The following is a 6,882-nucleotide window of genomic DNA, read 5'->3' on the forward strand; positions in this document are numbered from 1 at the left end:
GTCCATCACCAACTCCTGGAGTTCACTCAAACTCATCTTTATCAAGTTGGTGATGCCATCCAGCCATCTCATCCTCTGTCGTCCCCTGCTCCTCCTGCCCCCAATCCCTCCCAGCATCAGAGTCTTTTCCAATGAGTCAGCTCTTTGCATGAGGTGGCCAAAGTACTGGAGTTTCTAACATCATTCCTTCCAATGAACACCCAGGACTGATCTCCTTTAGGATGGACTGGTTGGATCTCCTTGCAGCCCAAGGGACTCTCAAGAGTCTTCTCCAAAACCACAGTTTAAAAGCATCAATTCTTTGGTGCTCAGCTTTCTTTAAAGTCCAACTTTCACATCCATACATGACTACTTGAAAAACCATAGCCTTGACTAGAAGGACCATAGTTGTCAAAGTAATGTCTCTGCTTTTTAATATGCTGACTATTTTGGTCATAACTTTCTTTCCAAGAAGTAAGCATCTTTTAATTTCATGGCTGCAGTCATCATCTGCAGTCATCATCTTCAAGGTTGAATTCTTTCTTCCTTTTGGTTTCTGCCCTCCTGTGGTTGGTCCAGTGGCTTGTGTAAGCTTCATATAGAGTGAGATCTGTGCTGAGTTTTTGTTTGTTTGTTTTTCCTCTGATGGGCAAGGCTGAGTGAGGTGATAATCCTGTCTGCTGATGACAGGTTTGTATTTTTGTTTTGTTTGTTGTTTAGATGAGGTGTCCTGCACAGGGTGTTACTGGTGGTTGAATGATGCCAGGTCTTGTGTTCAAGTGGTTTCCTTTGTGTGAGTTCTCACTATTTGATGGGGCTTCCCTGGTGGCTCAGAGGTTAAAGCATCTGCCTGCAATGCAGGAGACCCAGGTTCGATCCCTGGGTCGGGAAGATCCCCTGGAGAAGGAAATGGCAACCCACTCCAATACTCTTGCCTGGCAAATCCCATGGAGGGAGGAGCCTGGTAGGCTACAGTCCATGGGGTCGCAAAGAGTCGGACACGACTGAGCGACAAACTACTACTACTAGGGTTAGTTCTCTGGTGGTCTAGGGTCTGGGAGTCAGTGCTGCCACTCTGAAGTCTCAATCTCCGGTCAGGAATAAAGATTCCACAAGTGGTTTGCTATGGCGTTAAGTGAGATTAAAACAAATATCCAAAAACAAGAAACCAAAGATGAACCCCAGACAACTGGCAGTTACAAATCAGGCAAATAACAATTAAAATAATGGAATGTACACATATACATATACACCCATGAGCTAAGTCAAAACAGTCTAACAAAAATAAGGTACAACAGATTGACCCAGCAAACAAAGGAAATTAAAATTTTTATTTACCAGTTAATAACAAAACTAACTAAAGCACAAACCGGAAAATAAAACTAAAGCAAGGTGCCAAGTGGGGAATAAAGCAATGAAAACAAAACTAACAAATATGTTGAGAGGAAAGAAAAGAAGGAAGAGATATACAAAGCTAAACAGTGGTAGATGAAGATTTATATACATTAACGAATAACTGCAAGGGGAAAAGAACAGTAGGAAAGGCAAACAAGGAATAAACATGGAAAAAATATAAAACATCTTTTAAATTTTTAAATTAAATTAATTTAATTAATTTAAATTAAATTAATTAAAATTTTAAAAAAGAGAAAAGAAAAAAACAGAAGAAAGAAAAAAGGAGGGGAAAAAAAAAGGAAAACCCCACAGAACTGCAAAAGCCCAACATAGAGGCAGACGTCTATAACAACAATAAAAAGTGGAGCTGATATACATACACAACCATAAGTAAAATCAAAACAGTCCAACAAAAGCAAAGTACAATAGATTGACCCGGTGAACAAAGGAAATCAAAAATTGTATCTACCAGAACAAAACTAAGTAAAGCACAAACTGGAAAGCAAAACTAAAGCAAGATGCCAATTGCCAATAAAGCAATGAAAATAAAACCAACAAATATGTAGAGAGGAAAGGAGAGAAAGAAAAGAAAGAAAGAATAGATATGCAAAGCTAAATAGAGGTAGATAAAGAAGATTTATATACATTAAAAATTAACTGCAAGGGGAAAAGAACAATAGGAAAAGCAAACAAAGGAATAAATGCAGAAAAATAATAGATTTTAAAAATTAAAGAAAAGTTAAAAAAAAAAAAAAAAAAGGAAAACTCCACAGAACTACAAAAGCCCAATGTAGAGGCAGAGGTTTAACAACAATTAAAAAAAATGTGACTGAGCAAACAAAAGCTGAAAAGCTTAATTGGATTTCTTAGTGCCAATAAAATCGACAACTACTACAGAGAGGGGGTAAAAAGGAAAACAGAAAAAAAAATCCAAAAGAATGTACAGAACTAAAAAAAAAAATAAGAATAGTAAATGTTTTTCTTGATTCACTGCTGTCAGAGTCCTTTCCCTCTCTGGGAGTCACAGTCCACCTCACCTCCCTAGGATGTCCTCTAACACTGTGCGGATCTCTGGACCTGCTGTGGGGGCAGCTCAGATTCCAATCTGGTCCTACTCCTGTGTGTTCTTGCCTCCAATGCCCGCAGCTATCAGAACTAGTGTGTTTTCTTTTGTGGGAGCTCTCAATGGCCTTTTATATATTCCAGAGATACAGACTCTGCCTAGTTGATCATGTGGATTTAATCTGCAGCTTGTACAGCTGGTGAGAAGGTTTTGGGTCTTCTTCCTTAGCCACACTTTCCCCGGGTTTCAATTGTGGTTTTATTTCCACCTCTACATGTGGGTCGTCCACTGGGGTTTGCTCCTGAGGCCGCCCTGGAGGACTTGAGTTTGCCCCTGTGAGGGCCAGGTGTGGAAGTGGTGTAGATGCTTGGGTCACAGGGGTTCTGGTAGCACCAGGTACTCAGGGGAGTTGGCAGCTAGGGCAGCAGGAAATACAGTGCTCTAGAAGGGTAGGGCAACCAGCATTGGCCAATATGCTCCAGTATTCTTGCCTGGAGAACCCCCCTCCCTGATAGAGAAGCCTGGCAGGCCACAGTCTACAGGGTTGCAGAGAGTCAGACACTACCGAAGCAAACCTGCACACATAGACGCAAGGCTTTTTTTGCCTGTGGCAGCTCTGCCCCAGTGAGTGTTGATCATGAAGGTGGCACAGCTGCTTGGCTTGTGAGGACCCTGATGGTGCCAAGTGTTCAGGGACACAGAATGCCTCAGCCACAGGAGTTATGGCCCTATCAGAGTCTTTTTCCAAGCCTCTTGTACCTGGCAATCAGAAGGTCTCTTTGGCCAGTCTTTCTCCATACCTCTGCCATTCAGGTACATAGAAGGGCCTCCCGGCTGAAGTCCTACTCTGTAGATCATCACGTCAGGCACTTAAAAGGGCACCCTGGGTGGGGTCCTGCTCTGTAGTTCAGTGCATCAGGCGTTTGATAGGCCAGCCTATTGTTCAGCTGCTGATGGTGGGTGTGGGGAGAGAGAGGCTATGGTGATGGCTCCTCCCCCTACACATGACTCAGCAGTATCACCTTGCTTCCATGGCTGCCTGGCTTTCCTCCACCAGCATTTCCCACCACAATCTCCTCCCTCACATCCCCTCAATCCATCTCTCCGCAGTCAACAGCCCATGCCCTGGGATTGCTCCACAATCCCTAAACTCCAGCTCCCAGCCGCTGCGCCTTCCAGGGGAGGAGCATTCCTGTCCAGGGTATGTATAGCTACGGCAAGAACTGTCTGATTCTCATTCCATTTAGGCTGCCACAGATTAGCTGTTTCACACTCAGTCTTAAATGTTTTTCCTCTGAATCAGACAAATGTCCCGATGTGGGGATTGGACCCCTGCTTCTGTTCCCGACCAGTCAAGGGCAGGTCCAGTACTACTAACACTCCTGTTTTTCCACCTAGTTCCTTCATCCTACCGAGCTTTGTGTGGTTCTATATATTCTTTTCCACTGGTCAGGTACTCTTGTCCACTCTCAGTTGGTGTTCTGCATGCACTTCTGTGTCTGAAGGTGTATTCCTGATGTGTCCGTGAAGAGAGGTGTACCCCACGTCCACCTACTCCTCCGCCATCTTGTTCTCCCATCCTTGTTCTTTAGAATCACACCAACGGTTATAAGAATGAGAGAGGTCTACCATCTTTTCTCCTCACTCCACTCTTTCAAATATTTTCACTTTTGTTTCCATCATTATTGCTTGGTGCTTCTTAGCATTGCCAGCTACATCACCACTGCTTTTACACTCACTTCCAGAAATTCTGGGCTTGAAATAGAGATATTGTACTACTGTACTCTATACAGTACTGTATAATAAAGTACACAAAAGCACAACCATTTGTAGAGGATGCATGCGCACAGCAATATATGCCAGACACGTTAATTAACTTACATGATTGGACACGTGAACACACGTTCATGTCTTTGAAGTTTCATATGTAGAAGACATATATTTAAATATCTTCAAAAGCTAAAGCAAACCAAGTATGAAGAACAAAAGGAAAGCATAAGATCAATGTATCACCAAATAGTAAACATCAATTAAAGAATTACATTATAATTATTATAATTTTATATTATAAAAGAATGAAGTACAAATTCTGAAGTTGAAAAATACAATAACTTAGATAAAAAGATCACTACAGGAACTCTATAGGATATGAAAGCAAGCAGAAAAAAATAAGAATCAAGTCAAAGATATGTCTATTTAGATAATCCAGTCTGTGGAATGGAAAGAAACTGTAATAAACAGAGTTTTAGAAAACTGTGGAAAACCATCAATTGCACTAACATACACATAATGGATTCCCAGAAAGAGAAAAGAGCAAGAGAATTTCAAAGAAATAATACCAGTAAATTTCCTTACCTGGATTTTTAAAGAAAAACCTAATCTAGAGTCAAGAAGCCCAAGAAATCCCCAATACAATGATCTCAAAGAGATTCACACCTAGGCTTATCATAATCAAACTATTATTTAAAAGACAAATAGAAAATCTTGAAAGCAGAAATAGGTGACTCATCACATGAAAGAGATTCCCAGTAAGATTTATAGCTTATCTCAGAAGCCATGGCAGTCAGGTGACAAATTCCAAGTGCTACAGGAAAAGTTTATCAACCAGGAATTAGATAACAGCAAAGTCATTTTTCAAATATAAATTAAGGCATACTCAGATAAACAAAAACTGACCTTTGTCTCTTGCAGATCTGCCCTATGAGAAATACTAAAAAGACTCATTCAGACTGAAATATTTGTGTGGTAAATAAAACCATACAAAAAATAAAGACCAACAAATATAACTAAATATGTAAATGTAAAGGACAATTTGAACATTTTGTTGTTTATAACAGTTTTTTCTCCTACCTGATTTTATATAACTAGAACAAGGCTATAATGACAAATCTGTGTCAATGGGCACACTAAATATAAAATGAAATTTGTATAACAATAACAGCACAATGGTAGGGGGAACACAGCTATATAAGATCAAAGACTCTGTATACTATTGAAATTACATTGGTATAAATACAAATAAGATTATATAAATTAAGGTGTTAATTATAATGCCCAGCAAGAGAAAGGATTATGAATGAATACTGTGAAAAACTGTGCAACAAAAATTAGGTAACAAATCATGCCACAGCCCTGCACATCCCAACCTGAGACATGTGTCCACTGGTGTGCATGAATGCTGGGTGCTGGAACATGGGGTTTGGCGAGCAGACCCAGGGAAAGGACTAGTGTTGGCCGTGAGTAGACAGCCCGAGGTGATGGAGTGAGGAGCTTCATAACCAAGAATGCTTGTTGAGGAAGGGCAGATTGTCACAGAAGCGAAGAACCATTATTGAATGACACACAAAGGGTGGGGCCCCCACGGCAGCCTCTTTCCTCATGTTTTGGCTCCTGCTTCCCTGAGCACTAGGGAGGGCTCCCACAGGCTCGTGCTCCCCCGCACCCCTATCCCTGCCTCTTCCCCTCCTCCCCGCCTGGGTGGCCCACTTGCCCCTCCTGCCTCAGCCGCTCCCACCTGATGATCTTGCACATCCCAATTGCCAGCACGGCACCTGCACCCCTGGGTGGCCAGCTCACCCTGAGCATTGCAGCCCCCTCCCACCTGGATGGACTTGTGCGTTCCAGCAGCCTCCAGAGCAGAAAGCTGATGCGTCAACCCCATGCAGAGGTGGGGCTGAAACCACAGCTGAGCCCTAAGGGCCTTGTGGCCAGAGAAGAGCTGAAATCTCTCTTCCAGGCTGTGTGAACCATGGATTGTACCTCCACTGATGGCTTTGTAAGTTTAGTACCTATAGAACATCCAAACAGACAAGTGCACCCGCAAAAAAAAAAAAAAAAAAAGGTGAACTAGATGACGGATAAACTTCTAGAACGACACAAACTGTCAAAATCGACTCTAAATCTTCGTCTGTGACCCAGAGTTTGGGAAGCCACCCCCAGCACTGTCAGCTGCAGAGCCATCCCACAGGTGCTAGACGCATACTGGCAAAAAAAAAAATCAGTGTCAGACCCCTTGTCTCCCAATACTATGGATGCAGAGAGCACACAGTGTTCCTGCAGAAACCGTGTTGTTGCAGAAAATCCAGTGACTCTGTGACTGACCTTCACACAGAAAAAGCAGAAAACACAAAGATAACGTCTGTCTAACTTTCATCCTCCAACCCCACTTCTGATAAGCAAACTTAAATCACATTCAGAACCCAATTTTGCAAAAAGCCTGGATAATGTGGGGTTCTGTTTTCTACCTCTGCAATACGAGTCTCATTGAGTGCCTGCTCCCCATATCCACCACAATTCCTTCACTATCATGCTAAAACCATGGGTCACTCATCAAAAACTCTAGTCTCCTAAAAGCCTTTGTTTCACTGGTACTCAGTTACACTTACTTAGTGAATCATAAACCTTTGTTGTTGTTCAGTCGCTCAGTTGTGTCCAACTCTTTGTGA

The 6,882-nt window shown here is 42.1% G+C and overlaps 1 non-coding gene across 1 annotated transcript; it reads left to right on the forward strand.

Annotated features, from left to right (window-relative positions):
• Window positions 1–798: 798 nt before the first annotated feature.
• Window positions 799–870, forward strand: TRNAC-GCA. The gene has a single exon. It is a non-coding gene; the product is annotated as a tRNA-Cys (tRNA).
• The last annotated feature ends 6,012 nt before the right edge of the window (window positions 871–6,882 follow it).

This window comes from Oryx dammah, unplaced genomic scaffold, assembly GCF_014754425.2.
Source record: "Oryx dammah isolate SB20612 unplaced genomic scaffold, SCBI_Odam_1.1 HiC_scaffold_28, whole genome shotgun sequence".
NCBI lineage: Eukaryota > Metazoa > Chordata > Mammalia > Artiodactyla > Bovidae > Oryx > Oryx dammah.